This window comes from Salvelinus alpinus, chromosome 2 (assembly GCF_045679555.1).
Source record: "Salvelinus alpinus chromosome 2, SLU_Salpinus.1, whole genome shotgun sequence".
NCBI classification, from domain to species: domain Eukaryota; kingdom Metazoa; phylum Chordata; class Actinopteri; order Salmoniformes; family Salmonidae; genus Salvelinus; species Salvelinus alpinus.
Window position 1 is genome coordinate 1,069,526 of NC_092087.1, and position 22,850 is coordinate 1,092,375.

The following is a 22,850-nucleotide window of genomic DNA, read 5'->3' on the forward strand; positions in this document are numbered from 1 at the left end:
TTTAGACCTAAAATAAATGAGTTTATTGTGATGGTGTTCAATCAGGTGATTTATTATACTTTTAAATGTAGATGATCCAAAGGTGAATCAGCTTGAATGGAGGCCTGGAGAAAATCAACATGTTTATGTCAATTACCGTGAAACCGGCAGTCTTTTGCTTGACAATAATCAGCTGACAGAATATCATGACTGCCACAGCCCTGGCCAGACGCACCGGTTTGTGTCAGAAACTGCAATGCTGCCTGGTTTTTCATGCTCAAATTTCAAGAATGGTCCTCCACCCAAAGGACATCCAGTCAACTTGACACAACTGTGGGAAGCATTGGAGTCAACACGGGCCAGCATCCCTGTGGAACGCTCGACACCTTGTAGAGTCCATGCCCCAACAAATTGAGGTTGTTCAGAGGGCAAAAGGGGGTGTAAACTCAACACAGTATTTCTTAAGTGATCAACTTCAATTTATAAAGGCAGGTACCAAACCGTGGACTCAATCCAAGGTGCGTTATAGCGCAACGCACTTTTAAAAAGCAATTTGCATTTGAGCAGCCATGCGGAGCGTTGAAAGCGTTCAGTGAACTTCGGTGAATATGCCTTTAAAAAGGGTGTGTAGTGACCTACGCTATAATGCGTCTTGGATTTAAAACCGACCAAAACTTTGAAAACGTTGTTTAGTTAAATAAGAGGAGGGTGGAAGATTTCACAATGTGCCGCTGTACCCCATCATTTCACAACGTGCTGTTTGTACCCCATCATTTCACAACGTGCTGTTTGTACCCCATCATTTCACAGCGTGTTGTTTGTACCCCATCATTTCACAGCGTGCTGTTTGTACCCCATCATTTCACAACGTGCTGTTTGTACCCCATCATTTCACAGCGTGCTGTTTGTACCCCATCATTTCACAGCGTGCTGTTTGTACCCCATCATTTCACAACGTGCTGTTTGTACCCCATCATTTCACAGCGTGCTGTTTGTACCCCATCATTTCACAGCGTGCTGTTTGTACCCCATCATTTCACAACGTGCTGTTTGTACCCCATCATTTCACAGCGTGCTGTTTGGACCACATCATTTCACAGCGTGCTGTTTGTACCCCATCATTTCACAACGTGCCGCTGTACCCCATCATTTCATAATTTCACCTGCACCTTCGAGGACCGTCTTCAAATCAATAACACAGAAACTGATGTTGAATCCCAAATCAACCCAAAGTAATACGGCCAAACTTCCACCGATCAAAACCTCAAACAGCAACATGAATAATAACATTCAGGTTACAGCCAGGGTGATTATGACCAGGGTCAGAACCAGGGTGATTATGACCAGGGTCAGAACCAGGGTGATTATGACCAGGGTTACAGCCAGGGTGATTATGACCAGGGTTGATTATGACCAGGGTTACATCCAGGGTGATTATGACCAGGGTTAGAACCAGGGTGATTATGACTAGGGTTAGAACAAGGGTGATTATGACCAGGGTTACAGCCAGGGTGATTATGACCAGGGTTGATTATGACCAGGGTTAGAACCAGGGTGATTATGACCAGGGTTACAGCCAGGGGTGATTATGACCAGGGTTAGAACCAGGGTGATTATGACCAGGGTTACAGCCAGGGTGATTATGACCAGGGTTGATTATGACCAGGGTTACAGCCAGGGTGATTAGAACCAGGGTGATTATGACTAGGGTTAGAACAAGGGTGATTATGACCATGGTTACAGCCAGGGTGATTATGACCAGGGTTGATTATGACCAGGGTTACAGCCAGGGTGATTATGACCAGGGTTGATTATGACCAGGGTTACAGCCAGGGTGATTATGACCAGGGCTACGGCCAGGGTGATTATGACCAGGGTGATTATGACCAGGGTTACAGTCAGGGTGATTATGACCAAGGTTACAGCCAGGTTGATTATGACCAGGGTGATTATGACCATGGGTGATTATGACCAGGGTTACAGCCAGGGTTGATTATGAACAGGGTGATTATGACCAGGGGTGATTATGACCAGGGTTACAGCCAGGTTGATTATGACCAGGGTGATTATGACCAGGGGTGATTATGACCAGGGTTGATTATGACCAGATTGATTATGACCAGGGGTGATTATGCCCAGGGTGATTATGACCAGGGGTGATTATGACCAGGGTTACAGCCAGGGTGATTATGACCAGGATTATAGCCAGGGTTGATTATGACCAGGGTTACAGCCAGGGTGATTATGACCAGGGTTACAACCAGGGGTGATTATGACCAGGGTTACAACCAGGGGTGATTATGACCAGGGTTACAACCAGGGGTGATTATGACCAGGGTTACAGCCAAGGTTGATTATGACCAGGGTTACAGCCAAGGTTGATTATGACCAGGCTTACAGCCAGGGTGATTATGACCAGGGTGATTATGACCAGGGTTACAGCCAGGGTGATTATGACCAGGGTTACAGCCAGGGGTGATTATGACCAGGGTTACAACCAGGGGTGATTATGACCAGGGTTACAACCAGGGGTGATTATGACCAGGGTTACAACCAGGGGTGATTATGACCAGGGTTTATGACCAGGGTTACAACCAGGGGTGATTATGACCAGGGTTACAACCAGGGGTGATTATGACCAGGGTTACAACCAGGGGTGATTATGACCAGGGTTACAACCAGGGGTGATTATGACCAGGGTTACAGCCAGGGGTGATTATGACCAGGGTTACAACCAGGGGTGATTATGACCAGGTTTACAACCAGGGGTGATTATGACCAGGTTTACAGCCAGGGGTGATTATGACCAGGGTTACAGCCAGGGGTGATTATGACCAGGGTTACAGCCAGGGGTGATTATGACCAGGTTTACAGCCAGGGTTACAACCAGGGTTGATTATGACCAGGGTGATAGTAAGTACTAGGAGTTGATTTCCACTCAGCAATAAATGAACCCCAAATCATCCTGGTCAGTCGTCGACCTTGCGAGCCAGCCGGGCAGAAAGTCCAGTGGTGTTCCACTGTGTTCTCGTTGGCCCTCTCACTCATCTGGTGGACCCTGGTGTTCCTGAAGCCCTGTTTGGTGATATAGTCCAACAGGTGCACTCTCAGAGACACCTCCTGGTGATAGTCACACGGACCAAAAGGTGAAGGACACCTGGAAGTCACTGGAATCAATCATGTGTTTGATCCACTTGGTGAAGCTGTTAAGACACCCTCTCCAGTAGCGAGTGGACTTTGGTGGTGATGGTGAGCTGGGTGATGATGACGGCAACAAGGTTGGAGTACATGGACAGCTTCCTGGTTGACGAGAGCTTCCTGGTTGACGAGAGCTTCCTGGTTGACGAGAGCTCCAGCACCTCCTCAAAATGTGTCCAGGGGGTAGAGGGGTTTAGTGTCGGTGAGAGACTGCATCAACGGCTCGATCTGGTAGAAGTATGCCTCTGAAGAAGAAGAAGGATATTACTTTAAATGTCAAGACAAAGACACTGAAATGTTTATTTATTTTATCTTAACACCCACGAGAAACACACTAAGAGGATAATCCCCTGCTGGCTCAGATTCGAACCGGCAACCCACCGCTCTAACCCCTAGGCTACCTGCTGGTTACTAGCCCACCGCTCTAACCCCTAGGCTACCTGCTGGTTACTAGTCCAACGCTCTAACCACTAGGCTACCTGCTGGTTACTAGCCCACCGCTCTAACCACTAGGCTACCTGCTGGTTACTGGTCCAACACTCTAACCCCTAGGCTACCTGCTGGTTACTAGCCCACCGCTCTAACCACTAGGCTACCTGCTGGTTACTAGCCCACCACTCTAACCCCTAGGCTACCTGCTGGTTACTGGTCCACCGCTCTAACCACTAGGCTACCTGCTGGTTACTAGCCCACCGCTCTAACCACTAGGCTACCTGCTGGTTACTGGTCCAACACTCTAACCACTAGGCTACCTGCTGGTTACTAGCCCACTGCTCCAACCCCTAGGCTACCTGCTGGTTACTAGCCCACCGCTCTAACCACTAGGCTACCTGCTGGTTACTAGCCCACCGCTCCAACCCCTAGGCTACCTGCTGGTTACTGGTCCACCACTCTAACCACTAGGCTACCTGCTGGTTACTAGCCCACCGCTCTAACCACTAGGCTACCTGCTGGTTACTGGTCCAACACTCTAACCACTAGGCTACCTGCTGGTTACTAGCCCACCGCTCTAACCACTAGGCTACCTGCTGGTTACTGGTCCAACACTCTAACCACTAGGCTACCTGCTGGTTACTAGCCCACCGCTCTAACCACTAGGCTACCTGCTGGTTACTAGCCCACCACTCTAACCACTAGGCTACCTGCTGGTTACTGGTCCAACGCTCTAACCACTAGGCTACCTGCTGGTTACTGGTCCAACACTCTAACCACTAGGCTACCTGCTGGTTACTAGCCCACCGCTCTAACCCCTAGGCTACCTGCTGGTTACTGGTCCAACACTAACCACTAGCTACCTGCTGGTTACTAGCCCACCGCTCTAACCACTAGGCTACCTGCTGGTTACTAGCCCACCGCTCTAACCACTAGGCTACCTGCTGGTTACTAGTCCAACGCTCTAACCACTAGGCTACCTGCTGGTTACTAGCCCACCGCTCTAACCCCTAGGCTACTTGCTGGTTACTAGCCCAACACTCCAACCCCTAGGCTACCTGCTGGTTACTGGTCCAACACTCTAACCCCTAGGCTATCTGCTGGTTACTAGCCCACCGCTCTAACCCCTAGGCTACCTGCTGGTTACTAGCCCAACACTCCAACCCCTAGGCTACCTGCTGGTTACTGGTCCAACACTCTAACCCCTAGGCTACCTGCTGGTTACTAGTCCAGGAGGACTAGTTGAGGACGTAGCGGAAGAGGGGCCCATCTCTATCAAAGTAGTTAGTGTCCCTGTCAAATCAAAGACTGTCATATTCCCATATCATGCAGACATACAGGTGTGTACAGTGCATTCAGAAAGTATTCAGACCCCTTGACTTTTTCCACATTTTGTTACGTTACAGCCTTATTATAAAATGGATTAAATCCTTTTCCCCCCTCATCAATCATGCTGTGGGGAGGTTTTTTCAGCGGCAGGTTCTGGGAGACTAGTCAGGATCGTGGGAAAGATACACGGAACAAAGTACAGAGAGATCCTTGATGAAAAGCACTCTGGAGCAGGTTAAGACTGAGGAGAAAGTTCACCTTTCAACAGGTCAACGACCCTAAGCACACAGCCAAGACAACGCAGGAGTGGCTTCGGGACAAGTCTCTGAATGTCCATGAGTGGCCCAGCCAGAGTCCGAACTTAAACCCGATCTAACATCTCTGGAGAGACCTGAAAATTGCTGTGCAGCGACGCTCCCCATCCAATCTGACAGAGCTTGAGAGGATCTGCAGAGAAGAATGAGAGAAACTCCCCAAATACAGGTGTGCCAAGCTTGTAGCGTCATACCCAAGAAGACTTGAGGCTGTAATCGCTGCCAAAGGTGCTTCAACAAAGTACTGAGTAAAGGGTCTGAAAACTTATCCAAATGTGATATCAGTTATTTATTTTTTATACATTTGCACAATTTTCTAAAAAACTAAAACAGTTTTTGCTTTGTCATTATGGGGTATTGTGTGTAGATTAATGCAGGGGGAAAAACGATTTCATCCATTTTAGAATAAGGCTGTAACGTAACAAAAATGCACTGTATACCTACAAAACTGTGACAAAGTACCTGAGCGTTGCGTGAGGTGGGGAAGTCTCCGTGGAACATGGACCCCTAGCATGGAGTCAGGGTAGCGCTGCAGGGTGGCCTGGGACGTGGTGTACAGACAGCCACCCACGTTGAGGGTCACCGGGTCAGTCATCTAGAGACAGACACAAAACACATTACAGTGCCTACAGAAAGCATCCATGGACTTAATCCACATTTTGGTGTCACAGCCGGAATACTGAACACTATTATTAAATTACACTTTGGATGGTGTATCAATACACCCAGTCAATATGAATATACAGGCGTTCTAACTCAATTGCCGGAGAGGAAGGAAACCGCTCAGGGATTTTACCATGAGGCCAATGGTGACTTTAAATCAGGTACAGAGTTGAATGGCTGTGATAGGAGAAAACTGAGGATGGATCAACAACATTGTAGTTACTCCACAATACTAACCTAAATGACAGAGTGAAAAGAAGAAAGCTTGTACAGAATAAAAATATTCCAAAACATGCATTCTGTTTGAAACAAGGCACTAAAGTAATACTGCAAAAAATGTGGCAAAGCAATTACCTTTTTTGTCCCGAATACAAAGTGTTATGTTTGGGGTAAATCCAATACAACACATTACTGAGCCGCACTCTCCATATTTTAAAGCATAGTGGTGGCTGCATCTTGTTATGGGTATGCTTGTAATCGTTAAGGAGTGGGGAGTTTTTCAGGATAAAAAATAAACTGAATGGAGCTAAGCACAGGAACAATCCTAGAGGAAGACCTGGTTCAGTCTGCTTTCTACCTGACACTGGGAGATTAATTCACCATTCAGCAAGACAATAATTTAAACCACAAGGCCAAATCTACACTGGAGTTACTTACCAAGAAGAAAGTGAATGTTTCTGAGTGGCCGAGTTACAGTTTGGACTTAAATCTAGTTGAAAATCTATGGCAAGACCTGAAAATTGTTGTCTAGCATTAATCAACAACATATTTGACAGAGCTTGAAGAATTTTTAAAAACAGTAAATGAGCAAATGTACAATCTATGTGTGGAAAGCTCTTACAGACTTACCAGCAAAACAGCAGTAACTGCAGCTTTTTCTACAAAGTATTGACTCAGGGGTGTGAATTGAAATGAGACATTTCTGTAATTCATTTTCAATACATGTTTTCATTTCATCATTATGAGTTATTGTTTGTTGATGGGTGAGAAAAAGAATAAATTTTTTATTCAGGCTGTAACAACAAAATGTGGAATAAGTCAAGGGGTGTGAATACTTTCTGAAGGCTCTGTAAAGACAGCCATCTACAGGAGACAGAAAAAGAAACAAACTGGCAGTGTAAATCCTTTGTCAAATGTCTAGTCTGGCCCAAGGCCCGTTTGTGCTGTCGCGTCTGGCCCAAGGCCTGTTTGTGCTGTCGCGTCTGGCCCAAGGCCTGTTTGTGCTGTCTCGTCTGTCCCAAGGCCCGTTTGTGCTGTCTCGTCTGTCCCAAGGCCCGTTTGTGCTGTCTCGTCTGTCCCAAGGCCTGTTTGTGCTGTCTCGTCTGTCCCAAGGCCTGTTTGTGCTGTCTCGTCTGTCCCAAGGCCTGTTTGTGCTGTCTCGTCTGTCCCAAGGCCTGTTTGTACTGTCTTGCCAACTGGATCATATATGTTAATGGAAGCCAACTGTTAGACCTATTCATCGTCACATAACAGCACAAACAGATCTGGGACCAGGCTGCCACTGACCTATTCTAACTGTTGTAGCCTATTTCATCACATTTCACCTCCTTCACAACACATGGATTGTCACTTACTCTTATTGACGCTCACCATATATCCCCAGTCTCCATCTGCACCACTGTATTGTCGTGAATATTCCTGTTCACAACCATACGACCCGCACCGCCACCCTCCTCCCTGGGTGAACAGAGGCAGGGTGGAACGAATGGCTGTTCCGTCTGTTATTCCTGTCTTTTCTTGTCACACCTGGGATCTGTTCTAGGCAGCAGAACAGAACAAGCAGCTACAGTGGAGGACCCTGCAGAAGTCAGAGAGAGAAAAAGAGTCATAAAAAAAAATGCAGGGATGAAGAACTGTCAACAAGACATTCATAGATTCGTCTGATTTGGCCCTTATCAATTTGGCGAATAGGGCTGGGCGATATGGCCAAAATATCATACAATGATATTTTCCACATTTTTGATGGTATTTTATGTTTTTGATTAATAAAAGTTCTAAATTTGCTTCATGAGTAGTGCATGACCCTAGGGTGGCAACACATATATTCTACATTATTTCAAAATGGGACTTTCTCCATTCTGATTGTTTTATACTGTTCAATTCAACAATCATTTCCTGCACTCATTTGAGATCATTACCACACTGCCACAATACAGGCAATAATACTAGGCCTTATTTTAAACCAAATGTTGCAATAGAGATTTACATCAGAACACTTGGTGAACTTTTGGAATCATGGAAATAGAATGTTGGCACAACACCTCCCCTTTAACCAGACCCAGAGAGCTGGAGGTGGAGAGAGACATTATCAGCACTCTGGACTGTAGTGAGACAACATCTACAGGAGAAAGAGAAGAACAGAGCACTAGAGAATCAGACTGCTGGAGGAGAGGATCAGACTGCTGGAGGAGAGGGTGTGGGGGATGGAGGGAGAGAATCAGACTGCTGGAGGAGAGGGTGAGGGGGATGGAGGGAGAGGATCAGACTGCTGGAGGAGAGGGTGAGGGGGATGGAGGGAGAGGATCAGACTGCTGGAGGAGAGGGTGAGGGGGATGGAGGGAGAGGATCAGACTGCTGGAGGAGAGGGTGAGGGGGATGGAGGAGAGGATCAGACTGCGGGAGGAGAGGGTGAGGGGGATGGAGGAGAGGATCAGACTGCTGGAGGAGAGGGTGAGGGGGATGGAGGAGAGGATCAGACTGCTGGAGGAGAGGGTGAAGGGGATGGAGGGAGAGGATCAGACTGCTGGAGGAGAGGGTGAAGGGGATGGAGGGAGAGGATCAGACTGCTGGAGGAGAGGGTGAGGGAGATGGAGGAGAGGATCAGACTGCTGGAGGAGAGGGTGAGGGGGATGGAGGAGAGGATCAGACTGCTGGAGGAGAGGGTGAAGGGGATGGAGGGAGAGGATCAGACTGCTGGAGGAGAGGGTGAGGGGGATGGAGGGAGAGGATCAGACTGCTGGAGGAGAGGGGGAGGGGGATGGAGGGAGAGGATCAGACTGCTGGAGGAGAGGGTGAGGGGGATGGAGGGAGGGAGAGGATCAGACTGCTGGAGGAGAGGGTGAGGGGGATGGAGGGAGAGGATCAGACTGCTGGAGGAGAGAGTGAGGGGGATGGAGGGAGGGAGAGGATCAGACTGCTGGAGGAGAGGGTGAGGGGGATGGAGGGAGGGAGAGGATCAGACTGCTGGAGGAGAGGGTGAGGGGGATGGAGGGAGGGAGAGGATCAGACTGCTGGAGGAGAGGGTGAGGGGGATGAGGGAGAGGATCAGACTGCTGGAGGAGAGGGTGAGGGGGATGGAGGAGAGGATCAGACTGCTGGAGGAGAGGGTGAGGGGGATGGAGGAGAGGATCAGACTGCTGGAGGAGAGGGTGAGGGGGATGGAGGAGAGGATCAGACTGCTGGAGGAGAGGGTGAGGGGGATGGAGGAGAGGATCAGACTGCTGGAGGAGAGGGTGAGGGGGATGGAGGGAGAGGATCAGACTGCTGGAGGAGAGGGTGAGGGGGATGGAGGGAGAGGATCAGACTGCTGGAGGAGAGGGTGAGGGGGATGGAGGAGAGGATCAGACTGCTGGAGGAGAGGGTGAGGGGGATGGAGGAGAGGATCAGACTGCTGGAGGAGAGGGTGAGGGGGATGGAGGAGAGGATCAGACTGCTGGAGGAGAGGGTGAGGGGGATGGAGGAGAGGATCAGACTGCTGGAGGAGAGGGTGAGGGGGATGGAGGAGAGGATCAGACTGCTGGAGGAGAGGGTGAAGGGGATGGAGGGAGAGGATCAGACTGCTGGAGGAGAGGGTGAGGGGGATGGAGGGAGAGGATCAGACTGCTGGAGGAGAGGGTGAGGGGGATGGAGGGAGAGGATCAGACTGCTGGAGGAGAGGGTGAGGAGGATGGTGAGGGGGATGGAGGAGAGGATCAGACTGCTGGAGGAGAGGGTGAGGGGGATGGAGGAGAGGATCAGACTGCTGGAGGAGAGGGTGTGGGGGATGGAGGGAGAGGATCAGACTGCTGGAGGAGAGGGTGAGGGGGATGGAGGGAGGGAGAGGATCAGACTGCTGGAGGAGAGGGTGAGGGGGATGGAGGGAGAGGATCAGACTGCTGGAGGAGAGGGTGAGGGGGATGGAGGAGAGGATCAGACTGCTGGAGGAGAGGGTGAGGGGGATGGAGGAGAGGATCAGACTGCTGGAGGAGAGGGTGAGGGGGATGGAGGAGAGGATCAGACTGCTGGAGGAGAGGGTGAGGGGGATGGAGGAGAGGATCAGACTGCTGGAGGAGAGGGTGATGGGGATGGAGGAGAGGATCAGACTGCTGGAGGAGAGGGTGAGGGGGATGGAGGAGAGGATCAGACTGCTGGAGGAGAGGGTGAGGGGGATGGAGGAGAGGATCAGACTGCTGGAGGAGAGGGTGAGGGGGATGGAGGAGAGGATCAGACTGCTGGAGGAGAGAGTGAGGGGGATGGAGGAGAGGATCAGACTGCTGGAGGAGAGGGTGAGGGGGATGGAGGAGAGGATCAGACTGCTGGAGGAGAGGGTGAGGGGGATGGAGGAGAGGATCAGACTGCTGGAGGAGAGGGTGAGGGGGATGGAGGAGAGGATCAGACTGCTGGAGGAGAGGGTGAGGGGGATGGAGGAGAGGATCAGACTGCTGGAGGAGAGGGTGATGGGGATGGAGGGAGGGAGAGGATCAGACTGCTGGAGGAGAGGGTGAGGGGGATGGAGGGAGGGAGAGGATCAGACTGCTGGAGGAGAGGGTGAGGGGGATGGAGGGAGAGGATCAGACTGCTGGAGGAGAGGGTGAGGGGGATGGAGGAGAGGATCAGACTGCTGGAGGAGAGGGTGAGGGGGATGGAGGAGAGGATCAGACTGCTGGAGGAGAGGGTGAGGGGGATGGAGGAGAGGATCAGACTGCTGGAGGAGAGGGTGAGGGGGATGGAGGAGAGGATCAGACTGCTGGAGGAGAGGGTGAGGGGGATGGAGGAGAGGATCAGACTGCTGGAGGAGAGGGTGAGGGGGATGGAGGAGAGGGTGATGGGGATGGAGGAGAGGATCAGACTGCTGGAGGAGAGGGTGAGGGGGATGGAGGAGAGGATCAGACTGCTGGAGGAGAGGGTGAGGGGGATGGAGGAGAGAATCAGACTGCTGGAGGAGAGGGTGATGGGGATGGAGGAGAGGATCAGACTGCTGGAGGAGAGGGTGAGGGGGATGGAGGAGAGGATCAGACTGCTAGAGGAGAGGGTGAGGGGGATGGAGGAGAGGATCAGACTGCTGGAGGAGAGGGTGAGGGGGATGGAGGAGAGGATCAGACTGCTGGAGGAGAGGGTCAGACTGCTGGAGGAGAGGGTGAGGGGGATGGAGGAGAGGATCAGACTGCTGGAGGAGAGGGTGAGGGGGATGGCGTGTGACAGAGAACAACCCATTAGAGAGGTGGCCACCCCCAGAGAAGCCAGCAGAACAGCCCACCTCAGCTCCAGACAAAAGTCTAGACACCATAGCAGAAGTCCACCCCTGACCATAGCGTCAAAATCACAGAGGGACAGACCCTTCTGAGCACCCCCCCGTCGGCCACCCTGATAGCCCTCCTGAAAACCACCCCACACCCACTGAGGCCATACACAAGACACAGATTGTCCTTCTTATGGACTCAAACTGGAAATATATACAAGAGGTTCTAAACTCTGGTGTCCAAACACCCAGCATGCCTTAGACCTTCTGTCTGAGGACCAACTAAGGTCACCCAGCCACATAATAATACACACAGGCAAATGACCATAGGCCCCAGCAGGAAAGTGAGGGATTGAAAAAGCTTCTTCTACGTTCCCCAACGCACAAGTGGTTTTCTCCACCCTGCTACCACGAAAAGACTTCCACCCTGCTACCATACAGCGGGTAAAAGCAAGTATTTTCCGTGATTGTGCCTCAAAACCAAATGTTTTCCTGGCCCACCACTCCACCCTGGACTTGAACAGCCTTTATGACCAGGTCCACCTCTACAAGGAAGCAGTGCCCACCTTCGCCTGGACCCTAAAGGACATCGCTCTCAAACTCACCCCCAACACTTCACACAGGAGCAACAAATTAATAGACACCCCGCCCAGACCAACGAGACACTCCCAGACTTCCCAGACAGATATCCTGGAATATCCAAGGCCTTCACTATCTCATCCTGGAATATCCCAGGCCTTCACCATCTCATCCTGGAATATCCCAGGCCTTCACTATCTCATCCTGGAATATCCCAGGCCTTCACCATCTCATCCTGGAATATCCAAGGCCTTCACTATCTCATCCTGGAATATCCCAGGCCTTCACCATCTCATCCTGGAATATCCCAGGCCTTCACCATCTCATCCTGGAATATCCCAGGCCTTCACCATCTCATCCTGGAATATCCCAGGCCTTCACCATCTCATCCTGGAATATCCCAGGCCTTCACTATCTCATCCTGGAATATCCCAAGGCCTTCACTATCTCATCCTGGAATATCCAAGGCCTTCACTATCTCATCCTGGAATATCCAAGGCCTTCACCATCTCATCCTGGAATATCCAAGGCCTTCACTATCTCATCCTGGAATATCCCAGGCCTTCACCATCTCATCCTGGAATATCCAAGGCCTTCACCATCTCATCCTGGAATATCCAAAGCCTTCACCATCTCATCCTGGAATATCCCAGGCCTTCACTATCTCATCCTGGAATATCCCAGGCCTTCACCACCTCATCCTGGAATATCCCAGGCCTTCACCATCTCATCCTGGAATATCCCAGGCCTTCACCATCTCATCCTGGAATATCCCAGGCCTTCACCATCTCATCCTGGAATATCCAAGGCCTTCACCATCTCATCCTGGAATATCCCAGGCCTTCACCATCTCATCCTGGAATATCCAAGGCCTTCACTATCTCATCCTGGAATATCCCAGGCCTTCACCATCTCATCCTGGAATATCCCAGGCCTTCACCATCTCATCCTGGAATATCCAAGGCCTTCACCATCTCATCCTGGAATATCCCAAGGCCTTCACTATCTCATCCTGGAATATCCCAGGCCTTCACCATCTCATCCTGGAATATCCCAGGCCTTCACCATCTCATCCTGGAATATCCAAGGCCTTCACCATCTCATCCTGGAATATCCAAGGCCTCCACCATCTCATCCTGGAATATCCCAAGGCCTTCACTATCTCATCCTGGAATATCCAAGGCCTTCACCATCTCATCCTGGAATATCCCAAGGCCTTCACCATCTCATCCTGGAATATCCAAGGCCTTCACCATCTCATCCTGGAATATCCCAATCCTTCACCATCTCATCCTGGAATATCCCAATCCTTCACCATCTCATCCTGGAATATCCCAGGCCTTCACCATCTCATCCTGGAATATCCCAAGGCCTTCACCATCTCATCCTGGAATATCTAAGGCCTTCACCATCTCATCCTGGAATATCCCAAGGCCTTCACCATCTCATCCTGGAATATCTAAGGCCTTCACCATCTCATCCTGGAATATCCCAATCCTTCACCATCTCATCCTGGAATATCCAAGGCCTTCACCATCTCATCCTGGAATATCCAAGGCCTTCACCATCTCATCCTGGAATATCCAAGGCCTTCACTATCTCATCCTGGAATATCCCAAGGCCTTCACTATCTCATCCTGGAATATCCCAAGGCCTTCACCATCTCATCCTGGAATATCCCAAGGCCTTCACCATCTCATCCTGGAATATCGAAAGCCCTTCACCATCTCATCCTGGAATATCCCAGGACTTCACCATCTCATCCTGGAATATCCCAGGCCTTCACCATCTCATCCTGGAATATCCAAGGCCTTCACCATCTCATCCTGGAATATCCCAGGCCTTCACCATCTCATCCTGGAATATCCCAAGGCCTTCACCATCTCATCCTGGAATATCCCAAGGCCTTCACTATCTCATCCTGGAATATCCAAAGCCTTCACTATCTCATCCTGGAATATCCAAAGCCTTCACTATCTCATCCTGGAATATCCCAAGGCCTTCACCATCTCATCCTGGAATATCCCAAGGCCTTCACCATCTCATCCTGGAATATACCAAGCCCTTCACCATCTCATCCTGGAATATACAGTGAGGGAAAAAAGTATTTGATCCCCTGCTGATTTTGTACGTTTGCCCACTGACAAAGAAATTATCAGTCTATAATTTTAATGGTAGGTTTATTTGAACAGTGAGAGACAGAATAACAACAAAAATATCCAGAAAAATGCATGTCAAAAATGTTATAAATTGATTTGCATTTTAATGGGGGAAATAAGTATTTGACCCCTTCTCAATCAAAAAGATTTCTGGCTCCCAGGTGTCTTTCATACAGGTAACGAACGGAGATTAGGAGCACACTCTTAAAGGGAGTGCTCCTAATCTCAGTTTCTTACCTATATAAAAGACACTTGTCCACAGAAGCAATCAATCAATCAGATTCCAAACTCTCCACCATGGCCAAGACCAAAGAGCTCTCCAAGGATGTCAGGGACAAGATTGTAGACCTACACAAGGCTGGAATGGGCTACAAGACCATCGCCAAGCAGCTTGGTGAGAAGGTGACAACAGTTTCTGTGATTATTCGCAAATGGAAGAAACACAAAAGAACTGTCAATCTCCCTCAGCCTGGGGCTCCATGCAAGATCTCACCTCGTGGAGTTGCAATGATCATGAGAACGGTGAGGAATCAGCCCAGAACTACACAGGAGGATCTTGTCAATGATCTCAAGGCAGCTGGGACCATAGTCATCAAGAAAACAATTGGTAACACACTATGCCGTGAAGGACTGAAATCCTGCAGCGCCCGCAAGGTCCCCCTGCTCAAGAAAGCACATATACATGCCCGTCTGAAGTTTGCCAATGAACATCTGAATGATTCAGAGGACAACTGGGTGAACGTGTTGTGGTCAGATGAGACCAAAATTGAGTTCTTTGGCATCAACCCAACTTGCCGTGTTTGGAGGAGGAGGAATGCTGCCTATGACCCCAAGAAACCATCCCCACCGTCAAACATGGAGGTGGAAACATTATGCTTTGGGGGTGTTTTTCTGCTAAAGGGACAGGACAACTTCACCGCATCAAAGGGACGATGGACGGGGCCATGTACCGTCAAATCTTGGGTGAAAACCTCCTTCCCTCAGCCAGGGTATTGAAAATGGGTCGTGGATGGGTATTCCAGCATGACAATGACCCAAAACACACGGCCAAGGCAACAAAGGAGTGGCTCAAGAAGAAGCACATTAAGGTCCTGGAGTGGCCTAGCCAGTCTCCAGACCTTAATCCCATAGAAAATCTGTGGAGGGAGCTGAAGGTTCGAGTTGCCAAACGTCAGCCTCGAAACCTTAATGACTTGAAGAAGATCTGCAAAGAGGAGTGGGACAAAATCCCTCCTGAGATGTGTGCAAACCTGGTGGCCAACTACAAGAAACGTCTGACCTCTGTGATTGCCAACAAGGGTTTTGCCACCAAGTACTAAGTCATGTTTTGCAGAGGGGTCAAATACTTATTTCCCTCATTAAAATGCAAATCAATTAATAACATTTTTGACATGCGTTTTTCTGGATTTTTTTGTTGATATTCTGTCTCTCACTGTTCAAATAAACCTACCATTAAAGTTATAGACTGATCATTTCTTTGTCAGTGGGCAAACGTACAAAATCAGCAGGGGATCAAATACTTTTTTCCCTCACTGTACCAGGCCTTCACCATCTCATCCTGGAATATCCAAGGCCTTCACCATCTCATCCTGGAATATCCCAAGGCCTTCACCATCTCATCCTGGAATATCCCAAGCCCTTCACCATCTCATCCTGGAATATACCAAGGCCTTCACCATCTCATCCTGGAATATCCAAGGCCTTCACCATCTCATCCTGGAATATCCAAGGCCTTCACCATCTCATCCTAGAATATCCAAGGCCTTCACCATCTCATCCTGGAATATCCCAAGGCCTTCACCATCTCATCCTGGAATATCCCAGGCCTTCACCATCTCATCCTGGAATATCCAAGGCCTTCACCATCTCATCCTGGAATATCCAAGGCCTTCACCATCTCATCCTGGAATATCCCAAGGCCTTCACCATCTCATCCTGGAATATCCCAAGGCCTTCACCATCTCATCCTGGAATATCCAAGGCCTTCACCATCTCATCCTGGAATATCCCAAGGCCTTCACCATCTCATCCTGGAATATCCAGGCCTTCACTATCTCATCCTGGAATATCCCAGGCCTTCACTATCTCATCCTGGAATATCCCAGGCCTTCACCATCTCATCCTGGAATATCCAGGCCTTCACCATCTCATCCTGGAATATCCAAGGCCTTCACCATCTCATCCTGGAATATCCCAGGCCTTCACCAGCTCATCCTGGAATATCCAAGGCCTTCACCATCTCATCCTGGAATATCCAAGGCCTTCACCATCTCATCCTGGAATATCCAAGGCCTTCACCATCTCATCCTGGAATATCCCAGGCCTTCACCATCTCATCCTGGAATATCCCAGGCCTTCACCATCTCATCCTGGAATATCCCAGGCCTTCACCATCTCATCCTGGAATATCCCAGGCCTTCACCATCTCATCCTGGAATATCCAAGGCCTTCACTATCTCATCCTGGAATATCCCAAGGCCTTCACCATCTCATCCTGGAATATCCAGGCCTTCACTATCTCATCCTGGAATATCCAAAGCCTTCACTATCTCATCCTGGAATATCCCAGGCCTTCACCATCTCATCCTGGAATATCCAGGCCTTCACTATCTCATCCTGGAATATCCAAAGCCTTCACTATCTCATCCTGGAATATCCCAGGCCTTCACTATCTCATCCTGGAATATCCAAGGCCTTCACCATCTCATCCTGGAATATCCCAGGCCTTCACCATCTCATCCTGGAATATCCCAGGCCTTCACCATCTCATCCTGGAATATCCCAGGCCTTCACCATCTCATCCTGGAATATCCCAGGCCTTCACCATCTCATCCTGGAATATCCCAGGCCTTCACCATCTCATCCTGGAATATCCCAGGCCTTCACCATCTCATTCTGGAATATCCCAGGCCTTCACCATCTCATCCTGGAATATCCCAGGCCTTCACCATCTCATCCTGGAATATCCAAGGCCTTCACTATCTTATTCTGGAATATCCAAGGCCTGAGGTCATCTGTCTTTGGCCTGAAGAGCAGGAACCTGGACTTCACCAAAGAAATCAGAAATACAGACATTGTCATCCTACAAGAAACATGGTATAGAGGAGATGGACCCACTGGTTGCCCTCTAGGTTACAGAGAGCTGGTAGTCCCATCCACCAAACTACCAGGTGGGAAACAGGGAAGAGACTCAAATTATGCTAATTTGGTATAGAGCAGACTTAACTCACATCATTAAATTAATCAAAACAGGAACATTTTACATTTGGCTAGAAATTCAAAAGGAAATTATCTTAACAGAGAAAAATGTCCTCCTGTGTGCCACCTATATCCCCCCACTAGAATCCCCATACTTTAATGAAGCCAGCTTCTCCACTCTGGAGGGAGAAATCAATCATTTCCAGGCCCAGGGACATGTACTAATCTGTGGCGACCTAAATGCCAGAACTGGACAAGAACCTGACACCCTCAGCACACAGGGGGACAAACACCTGCCTGGAGGTGACAGTATTCCCTCCCCCATCTGCCCCCCTAGACACAACTATGACAACATAACCAACAAAAACAGGTCACAACTCCTGCAGCTGTTGCATGCTGGGTATGTACATAGTCAACGGTAGGCTTCAAGGGGACTCCTATAGTAGGTACACCTATAGCTAATCTCTTGGCAGTAGTACTGTAGACTACTTTATCACTGACCTCAACCCAGAGTCTCTCAGAGCGTTCACAATCAGCCCACTGACACCCTATCAGACCACAGCTAAATCACAGTCTACTTGAACAGAGAAATACTCAATCATGAGGCATTAAAACCAAAGGAACTGAATAATATTAAGAAATGCTATAGATGGAAGGAAAGTAGTGTGGAAACCAACCAAAAAACAATTAGGCAACATATTCAATCCCTTTTAGACAACTTCCTGGACAAAACGTTCCACTGTAACAGTGAAGGTGTAAACTTGGCAATAGAAAACCTAAACAGTATATTTGACCTCTCAGCTTCCTTATCAAATCAAAAAAATAAATAACAGAAAACCGAAGAAAATTAACAATGACAAATGTTTTGATGAAGAATGCAAAAACCTAAGAAAGAAATGGAGAAACCTATCCAACCAAAAACATAGAGACCCAGAAAACCTGAGTCTACACCTTCACTATGGTGAATCACTAAAACAATACAGAAATACACTACGGAAAAAGAAGGAAGAGCACGTCAGAAATCAGCTCAATGTAACTGAAGAATCCATAGACTCTAACCACTTCTGGGAAAATTGGAAAACACTAAAAACAAACAACACGAAGAGTTATCTATCCAAAACGGAGATGTATGGGTAAACCACTTCTCCAATCTTTTTGGCTCTATGACAAAGAACAAGCAGCAAAAACATAAACATTATCAAATTAAATCTTAGAATCAACTATTAAAGACTACCAGAACCCACTGGATTCTCCAATTACATTGAATGAACTACAGGACAAAATACAAACCCTCCAACCCAAAAAGGCATGTGGTGTTGATGGTATCCTCAATGAAATTATAAAACATACATACCACAAATTCCAATTGGCTATACTTAAACTCTTTAACATCTTCCTTAGCTCTGGCATCTTCCCCAATATTTGGAACCAATGACTGATCACCCCAATCCACAAAAATGAAGACAAATTTGACATCAATAACTACCGTGGGATATGCGTCAACAGCAATCTTGGGGAAATCCTCTGCGTTATCATTAACAGCAGACTCGTACATTTCCTCAGTGAAAACAATGCACTGAGCAAATGTCAAATTGGCTGTTAACCAAATTATCATACAACAGACCACGTATTCACCCTGCACACCCTAAAAGACAAAAATAAATCAAAGGCAAAGTCTTCTCATGCTTTGTTGATTTCAAAAAAGCCTTAGACTCAATTTTGCATGAGGGTCTGCTATACAAATAGATGGAAAGTGGTGTAGGGGGAAAAACATACGACATTATAAAATCCATGTAAAAACAACAAGTGTGTGGTTAAAATTGGCAAAAAACAAAAATGTCTTCCTGTGGGGTGAAACAGGGATCCAGCTTAAGCCCCACCCTCTTCAACATATATATCAACGTATTGTTGAGGGCACTAGAACAGTCTGCAGCACCTGGCCTCACCCTACTAGAATCTGAAGTCAAATGTCTACTGTTTGCTGATGATCTGGTGCTTCTGTCACCAACCAAGGAGGGCCTACAGTAGCACCTAGATCTTCTGCACAGATTCTGTCAGACCTGGACCCTGACAGTAAATCTCAGTAAGACCAAAATAATGGTGTTCCAAAAAAGGTACAGTCGCCAGGACCACAAATACAAATTCCATCTAGACAACTTTTGCCCTAGAGCACACAAAAAAACTATACATACCTCGGCCTAAACATCAGCGCCACAGGTAACTTCCACAAAGCTGTGAACGATCTGAGAGACACGGCAAGAAGGACCATCTATGCCATCAAAAGAAACAAAATTAGACATACCAATTAGGATCTGGCTAAAAATACTTGAATCAGTTACAGAACCCATTGCCCTTTCTGGTTGTGAGGTCTGGGGTACGCTCACCAACCAAGAATTCACAACAACAAAAATGGGACAAACATCAAATTGAGACTCTGCATGCAGAATTCTGCAAAAATATCCTCCGTGTACAACGTAAAACACCAAATAATGCATGCAGAGCAGAATTAGGCCGATACCCGCTAATTATCAAAACACAGAAAAGAGCCGCTAAATTCTACAACCACCTAAAAGGAAGCGATTCCCAAACAAAGCCTTCACCTACAGAGAGATGAACCTGGAGAAGAGTCCCCTAAGCAAGCTGGTCCTGGGGCTCTGTTCAGAAACACACCTCACAGAGCCCCAGGACAACAACACAATTAGACCCAACCAAATCAAGAGAAAACAAAAATATCATTAATTGACACATTGGAAAGAATTAACAACAAATAACAAAGAAAAATAGAATGCTATTTGGCCCTAAACAGAGAGTACACAGTGGCAGAATACCTGACCACTGTGATTGACCCAAACTTAAGGAAAGCTTTAACAATGTACAGACTCAGTGAGCATAGCCTTGCTATTGAGAAAGGCTGCCATAGGCAGACCTGGCTCTCAAGAGAAGACAGTCAATGTGCACACTGCCCACAAAATGAGGTGAAAACTGCACTTCCTAACCTCCTATGTATGACCATATTAGAGACACATATTTCCCTTAGATTACACAGATCCAAATAATTTAAAAAAAAACAACAATTTTGATAAACTCCCATATCTACTGGGTGAAATACCAGTGTGCATCACAGCAGCAAGATTTGTTACCTGTTGCCACAAGAAAAGGGCAACCAGTGAAGAACAAACACCATTGTATATACAACCCATATTTATGTTATTTATTTTCCCTTTTGTACATTGTTACAACACTGTATCTAGACAATATGACATTTGTAATGTCTTTATTCTTTTGCAACTTCTGTGAGTAATGTTTACTGTTCATTTCACTTTTGTATATTATCTACTTCACTTGCTTTGGCAACGTTAACATATGTTTACCATGTCAATAAAACCCCTTGAATTTTGAGAGAGAGAGAGAGGTATGACTCAAGCAGCGGAGTAAACTATACAAATGGAAGTTACACACGCCATAATCACATTTAACAAACCAAACATTCAAATACCGTTATAGAAGATAAAGTAAAAACTCAAACCGGTCCGTGCATCAATACCGGTATATAGTAAAATACAGTATACCACCCAGCCATAATAGTATCACATTCATGCACCAATTTAATTCATTTCATTTGGCCTAGATCAAAAGTGGTGGCTAGAAATGATCCACACAGAGCCTTCAGGAAGTATTCACACCCCTTGACTGATACAGAGCCTTCAGAAAGTATTCACACCCCTTGACTGATTCAGAGCCTTCATAAAGTATTCACACCCCTTGACTGATTCAGAGCCTTCATAAAGTATTCACACCCCTTGACTGATACAGAGTCTTCATAAAGTATTCACACCCCTTGACTGATACAGAGCCTTCAGAAAGTATTCACACCCCTTGACTGATACAGAGCCTTCAGAAAGTATTCACACCCCTTGACTGATACAGAGTCTTCAGAAAGTATTCACACCCCTTGACTGATACAGAGCCTTCAGAAAGTATTCACACCCCTTGACTGATACAGAGCCTTCAGAAAGTATTCACACCCCTTGACTGATACAGAGTCTTCATAAAGTATTCACACCCCTTGACTGATATAGTCTTCATAAAGTATTCACACCCCTTGACTGATTCAGAGTCTTCAGAAAGTATTCACACCCCTTGACTGATTCAGAGCCTTCATAAAGTATTCACACCCCTTGACTGATACAGAGCCTTCATAAAGTATTCACACCCCTTGACTGATACAGAGTCTTCAGAAGGTATTCACACCCCTTGACTGATACAGAGCCTTCATAAAGTATTCACACCCCTTGACTGATTCAGAGTCTTCAGAAAGTATTCACACCCCTTGACTTAATCCACATTTTGTTGTTACAGCCTGAATTCAAAATGGATTAAATGGATAATGTTTCTTACCCGTCTACACACAATAGACACACAATAATGATAAAGTTAAAACATGTTTTTTTAGAAATGTTTGCAAATGTATTGAGAATGAAATACAGAATTCTAATTTACATAAGTATTCACACCCCTGAGTCAATACTTTGTAGAAGCACCTTTGGCAGCGATTACAGCTGTGAGTGTTTCTAGGTGAGTCTCTAAGAGCTTTACACACCTGGCTTGTGCAATATTTGCCCATTATTCTTTTCAACAATCTTCAAGCTCTGTCAAATTGGTTGTTGATCATTGCTAGACAACCATTTTCAGGTCTTGCCATAGATTTAAGTCCAAACTGTAACTCGGCCACTCAGGAACATTCACTGTCTTCTTGGTAAGCAATTACAATATAGATTTGGCCTTCTGTTTAAGGTTATTGTCCTGCTAAAATGTGAAGTAATTTCCAATTTAACCTTTATTCAACTAGGCAAGTCAGTTAAGAATAAATTCTTATTTTCAATGACGGCCTACCATGGAATAGTGGGTTAAGTGCCTTGTTCAGGGGCAAAACGACAGATTTTTAACCTTGTCAGCTCGGGGATTCAATCTTGCAACCTTTCGGTTACAAGTCCAACGCTCTAACCACTAGGCTACCCTGCCGCCCCATGCCGAATAGCCTGAAGCCACAGGGCTCTTCTCGCAGGCTCCACTTCCCTACATGGGAGCATTGCAATCCATAGGTCGGGACTTTTGACCTGGTTACATGTACATTGAACAACACAACAGCTTTTCGGCATGTTTTGTTTTTTCTGTATAACAAAAAAATCTACGAGGAAGTTGTCTCTTTTACAATGAGAAAGAATGTTTGTTTTCCTAATCAAGGAGAACTCCTTATTATTACGTGAATATCGACTGAGTATCCAAAATAGTTCAGAACAGGTTGTGCATAGATCATGATGACATTGTGACGTTTTTGGTCTTCGGCAAGCGTTTTTTCAGCTGTTTGGCACAAGAGGCTATGGCGTCTCAAGATGGACAAACAGTACTACTGCCGTTTTGTAATGTTTTTTTATGTAAATTTTACATCCCTGTTAGTGAGCATTTCTCCTTTGTCAAGATAATCCATCCACCTGATGGGTGTGGCATATCAAGAAGCTGATTTAACAGCATGAACATTACACAGGTGCACCTTGTGCTGGG

General features: G+C 47.2%; 1 pseudogene; it reads right to left on the reverse strand.

Annotated features, from left to right (window-relative positions):
- Positions 1–2,552: 2,552 nt before the first annotated feature.
- LOC139552655 (BTB/POZ domain-containing protein KCTD6-like) overlaps positions 2,553–22,850 on the reverse strand; it is a 34,602-nt pseudogene continuing 14,304 nt past the window's right edge.